The sequence below is a fragment of the Lipotes vexillifer genome, unplaced genomic scaffold, assembly GCF_000442215.2.
Source record: "Lipotes vexillifer unplaced genomic scaffold, Lipotes_vexillifer_v1.1 scaffold172, whole genome shotgun sequence".
NCBI lineage: Eukaryota > Metazoa > Chordata > Mammalia > Artiodactyla > Lipotidae > Lipotes > Lipotes vexillifer.
Genome location: NW_006776799.1, coordinates 2,299,563 through 2,305,541, shown reverse-complemented (window position 1 = coordinate 2,305,541; position 5,979 = coordinate 2,299,563). Strand labels below are relative to the sequence as shown.

The following is a 5,979-nucleotide window of genomic DNA, read 5'->3' as shown; positions in this document are numbered from 1 at the left end:
CAGGAATGAGTTCATTCTTTGATGCTTCTCCTTGTTTAGAGACCCTAAAGGCGAGAACAATCTGGATTAGCTCTCCAGGTGGTGACAAACGTTTAATGAGTTAACAGACCCTAAGGCAGTCATGGGGTGCCTGGGTCCAGACAATTTTGATACAGGTGTTGTTCTCATCAGACATGTGGCTTGAGCCTCTTGAGAACTACCCCCTGCTTTGAGAAGTTGTTTGCTGTTTTGTGAGCCCTGTGTCCTGCCTGTAGCCCGGGGAGCCCTGGAGGCGGGAACCCATGGAGCTCCTCTGTAATTCTTGGTGAATCCCTTTTCTTCAAAGGTGGTGATGTTGATGAGGTGATGAGGCAGGGCTGTCCTTTCCTGGCTGCTCAGGGAGCCTCGTTGTATGAGTAGCAGTGAGACCACTCTACCTAAATCAGAAAAGCATGATCTCAAGACTCAACCATAGAATTCCCTGTTTTAATCCCAGTTTGGCCGTTGATTCACTCACTGTGTCCTTTATATGTCATTTACAGGTGTATAAATGATAATATCTTTTGAATCAAAAGGGTATAATACAATTTATTTCCAGTCATTTACTTGAAATAAGGTAGGACCTACTGGGGAGAACTAACATACCACTTAGTAGTGTGTGACCTCGGGCAAGTTACTTAAGCTCCCCGTGCTTGGTTTCCTCAGCCATAAAGGGAGATGGTAAATTGCACTGACTGGAGAGAGTGGTTATGAGGCTCTAGTGAGAGCACCCATGTGGAGGACTTAGCCTGTAGCCTGACAGAGAGTAAATACTCAGTACATGTTAGCCATCATTATGTTGAATCCAAGAGAATCTGTAACTCACTCCAAAACTCAATTGCAACATCAGAAGATAAGTATTAGAGCTCAAAGTCTAGGACATTCTCCAAGCTTTGTTTTCTTTGAACCACAAAAGTATTGCCTTTAACTCTTCCCTTGGAGAAGATAGCTACCCAGACATAATTTTTGTCTCTGGGTACAAGTTTTCCTGGGTGATCCGTGCTGTCAGAACTGTAGAAATTACGAGTGGATTTTTTTTCTCTTTTAAAGTTTACTGTCTTCTATTTTTTGTAGGATTGTGAAAATATTGACTATTGTAAAATATTTGGAAAGTATCGGAACACGTAAATAAGATAACAGTATCCATTATTCCATGACTCTAAGATAATCACCATTTAATATTTTTGCTAATTTCTCCCCCCCTTGGACAGTTTTTAACAGAAATGTGACCACATTATGGGTATGTGGTTTTCACTTAGTATCGTTTCTGAAGCATTGTTCACCATCACAGCAAAATGGTTCATGGCATGTGCTGTGGGGTCAGACTATCTGGGTTCAAATTCCAGTTTCCCTGCTGAGAACTGTATGACCTGAATGAGTTACTTAATGCCTCTCGGCTTGTTTCTCCACCTCTATATGGAAATAAGAACAGTCTTAGTCTTGTAAGATTATTATGAGGATTAAGTGAATTAATGGATATAAAGATCCAGGAAAGCACCCGGCACATAATAAGTATTTTTAAATGTTCAATAATAATATTAATTTTCTTATGTCATTTAAAACTTTGTAAACAAAATTTTTAATTTGCTGCATACTTCCATCATCTTCAATCTTAGATAACAAACATTTTTTTCAAAAAAAATTTAAATACATGGTATTGTTAAAAAAAACATCTTTGTGCATAAGGCTTGTCCCCCTATTCTGGATTGTTTTCTTGGGAGAAATAAATTCTCTGAAGTGAGTTTGCTGGTTAAAAAAAAAAAAATTTATGATTGTTTTTAAGGCATTGCCGTGTCCTTCTTGAAAGTTTGAACTGCCTTACATCCCCATTCTGCTATTATTTTAGCCCTCTAGCCATCCTGTTGTCTTTCAGAGTTGTTTTCCACATACCTTCTGTATTAGTTATTTGTTGCCACAGAACAGGTTACCCCAAACTTAGCAGCTTCAAACAACAAATGTTTATTATCCCAGTTTCTGTGGGTTGGGAGCAACTTATCTGGGGACCTGTAGCTCGAGTCTGTCATGAGGTTGCAGTCAAGACGTCAGCCAGGGCTCTAGAAGGCCTGACTGGGATCGGAGGACGCACTTTCAAGACGGCTCAGTCGCATGCACGGCATTGGCAGGACGCACGGCATTGGCAGGACGCACAGCATTGGCAGGACCGTGAGTTCCTTGCCACAGGGCCTCTCCATAGGTCCTTGGATGTCCTCGTGACACAGCGGCTGCCTTCCCCCAGAGCAAGACCAGAGAGAGAGGGAGGAGGGAGAGGGAGGGACAGGGCAGGAGAAGTTGGGGGAGGAAGGTTAGAAGAAGAGGAAGCAAACAGAAGCTGCAGTGTCTTTATGACCAAGCCTTGTAAGTCGCACTCCTTCGTTTCTACACCGTCCTATTAGTCCTACTGATCAGCCCTCCGTAACGTGCACGAAGACGATGCGGAGGCAGAGGTGTGAACACCAGCAGGTGAAGATTACTGAGGCCCCTTTGGGAGCGAACTGCCACGCTGACTATAGAACGTTTACTTTCATTTTATTGTCCATCTTCCCCTTCCCTGTAAGACAGGATAATATAAGACAGACTTTGTCATTGGTTTTTTCTTGAAAGGACAGATAAGCCACAAAGCTTGATGGTCTTCATCTTCCACAAACCTGTATAAACTATGTAATGAGAACTAAGCTACTTTCTTAATTTCATAACAGATATCAGAAGCCAATGGCAACTGTCTTAACTTCTATTCTCATTAAAGTTAGGGATGTTTCTGTTATCCAGTTTTTTAGCCTTATTTGGAGGTTCCAGTCAATGTGGTAAATATGAAAAGGAAGTAAGAGGCATAAATATTAGAAAAGAAGAACTGAATCTTGTTATTTGAAAATGATTGTTTACCTGAAAATCCAAATTAAAATGCCTAAAAATGTGTCAGAATTAATAAGGTGAAGATTAGTAATGTTCTTTTTTTTTTTTAGTAAGATAAACATAAAAATGTATATCCAGTGATAAGCCGTTAACTGATGTCCTGGGAGGAATGTAGAGTGTAGAGCCTTGCAGGTGTGCTCGGCCAGGGAGCTGAATTCAGTATGGAAAAGGCAAGAAGGCTCTGGTCAGAAGTGTGCCCAGTGCAACACCATCAAGAAGGGCAGTGAGCACAGAATGCACCACACGTGTGTGGGCTGTTGGTTGCAAGCCAGATCAGACCCCCGTGTTCCTCTTGTGGCTACCAGGGGAAGAAAGGCATTTCCTCAGGAGAGGACACAGTGATGGGGTGGGTATATGCACAGAAGCCCCGGAAGTAGTTCCCAGGGCCAGAGTGATCTTTGTTGTCGTTAAGAGAAAGGAGAAAAGCTGATCTCAAAATAAGCTGTGAGGAACAGTAATTGACTTAACTAACTTACTTATTATAAGAAATGTCTTAATGCTATTTTTATGTTATATAAAATACACATTTCAGTATAAAATATTTTTATATTTCAATTTATCTCTTACACAGGATACGTATATTTTTTGTTGAACAATACTATTATACATAAGATGGATCTGGGTTCAGTGAACATGATTTTACCTTTTATGTTTTGACAGGAATTTCAGTTATTCAGTATTACCTTACTCTCTCCAAAAATTTGATTTGATTTAAAGTTAGATTGCTTTAGTAATATACAGCTTTTTAACAGGTGGTTGTTAGTATCTTAAACCGTAGAGAATATTAAATTTTTTTAGGTCTACGTATCTAGTGATAAACTGGGAAGATCTTTAGATACTGGGAACATCTCCATTAATTCACAGGATCGAGTTAAGACCAACAGATATTTGAATTTATGTTCATTAGCCAAAGTGCCTCATGTGTCAGAAGGTGAGGGTTGAAGCAAGGGGCCTGAAATTAAGGAATCAAATTCTGACTCACTCTAATTAAGTGTTACTTTTTTGATTAATGAAGGGCATTTCAGTATGGTTTATGGATAATATCAAATGAAGGATATCTAATACTTCTCAGATGTTATAGAGTGACCACTCATCCCAGATGATCTTGTCAGAGTGGTGAGGTAGAGGAACAAGTCAGACTGCAGTGATGGTCGTGTGATCTTGTCTTTGAATTAATTAGCTTTGAATTAATTAGCTTTAGACTAAGTAGTAATTCAGGAATATCTTTGAAAGAGTTGTGTGTGTGACTGATCATGATGCTTTTACAAATGTATTAGAAGAATTAAGTTAGGAGAAAAGTACCATTGGCACATAATTATATAAAATGTAACAATTTTTTAATTATGTGGACATAAAGCTTAAGATAATTTAAAAGCAATTCTTAGATCCTTAAAAAAAAAAAGAGTAATGGAGAGGTTGGATCAAGGTAATGGACTGAGCATGTTAATCCATCTCTCTTCCCAAATACCTTAAAATGGTAGAAAATACATGTTTAAAAACTCCTTATTGGGGGCTTCCCTGGTGGCGCAGTGGTTGAGCGTCCGCCTGCCGATGCAGGGGACACGGGTTCGCGCCCCGGTCTGGGAGGATCCCACATGCCGCGGAGCAGCTGGGCCCGTGAGCCATGGCCGCTGAGCCTGCGCGTCCGGAGCCTGTGCTCCGCAATGGGAGAGGCCACAACAGTGAGAGGCCCGCGTACTGAAAAACAAAAAAACAAAAAAACAAAAAAAAACAAAAAAACTCCTTATTGGGCTTCCCTGGTGGCGCAGTGGTTGAGAGTCCGCCTGCCGATGCAGGGGACACGGGTTCGTGCCCCGGTCTGGGAGGATCCCACATGCCGCGGAGCAGCTGGGCCCGTGAGCCATGGCCGCTGAGCCTGCGCGTCCGGAGCCTGTGCTCCACAATGGGAGAGGCCGCAACAGTGAGAGGCCCGCATACTGCAAAACAAACAAACAAACAAAAAAAACTCCTTGTTAGCACCAGCTTTCAGAAGGTAGGAACCAAAACCTGAAACAAGTGAAAAATGCCACAGCCCAGAACACCGGCAGGAGAAACTACTTTTATTAATTTAAGAGCAAAACCAGATAATTTTAACCTCAGAGTGAACAATAGATAAAATGCCTTGAGTGTTGGGGGAGATTTTAGGGTAAATCATTAACAAGAGTTAAGGAACTGCATTTACTGCGGGAAGGTTGGCTTGCTCCTCTCTCTTCTCCTTTCTATATGGAACTTCAGGCAACATTTGAACGGAGGCTAAAAGCCCAGAGCTGTATTCTAAAGGGAAGGGAACACTTGCCTGGAGAGGGCGATTGTAAAGAACTGAAAGAAATCAGGGCAAGGCTTAACGGTAATTCCAGACCTTTACCACAGGTGCAGCGCGGGGTTGGGGGTGGGGGGGAGAAAAACATGAACTAATAGCAGCTCTTCCAAAGAGGGGTAGAAAATAATTCCTTCTACCTCCAGAGTGAAGCACCCCGCATTGCAGGATTTGGGAGGTCCCTGCCCTGCCAGCCTATCTTAGCCCCTGCATGCAGTTACGGGCCTCACCCATTTCACAAACTCTCTCCATTCAGGAGAGAGGCCTGTGGGTAAGGCTGGCCCAGAGTGCGGTGGAAAGCTGTCCACAGCACAAATCAGCCTGTCCTTTGAACTTGAATGTCAGTAGACAGCCAGGGGTCCCCTCAGACAACAAGAAACAATAAGGTAAGTAAACAGAAGAATTACAGAGAAAACAGGCAATTCAGGGAACAGAGGAGAACGTTTAAGAACTATAATTAGGGTCCTCAGATTTGAAAGAAACACTCAGTAAGGAGGCTATCTTGAAAGTTAATAAAAAGACTGCCAAACTTAGAAATCCATAAAAAAAAAAACCACCAAATTTGACACATGGAAAATAAAGTCATGGGAGAAAACAAACAAAAAACTCTAGAATATGGATCACAAATACATAGATGAAAAATAACAGAAAATTTAAGAGATATGTAGGATGAATCCGAGAGGTCTAACATCTGTTTAATAGGAGTTATCCAGGGAGAAGCAATAAGGGAAAGA

The 5,979-nt window shown here is 41.6% G+C and overlaps 1 protein-coding gene across 3 annotated transcripts in view; it reads left to right on the top strand.

Moving 5' to 3' along the window:
* SLC25A13 (solute carrier family 25 member 13) overlaps positions 1-5,979 on the top strand; it is a 205,760-nt gene that overhangs the window by 193,926 nt on the left and 5,855 nt on the right. The gene's annotated exons all lie outside the window — the stretch shown is intronic.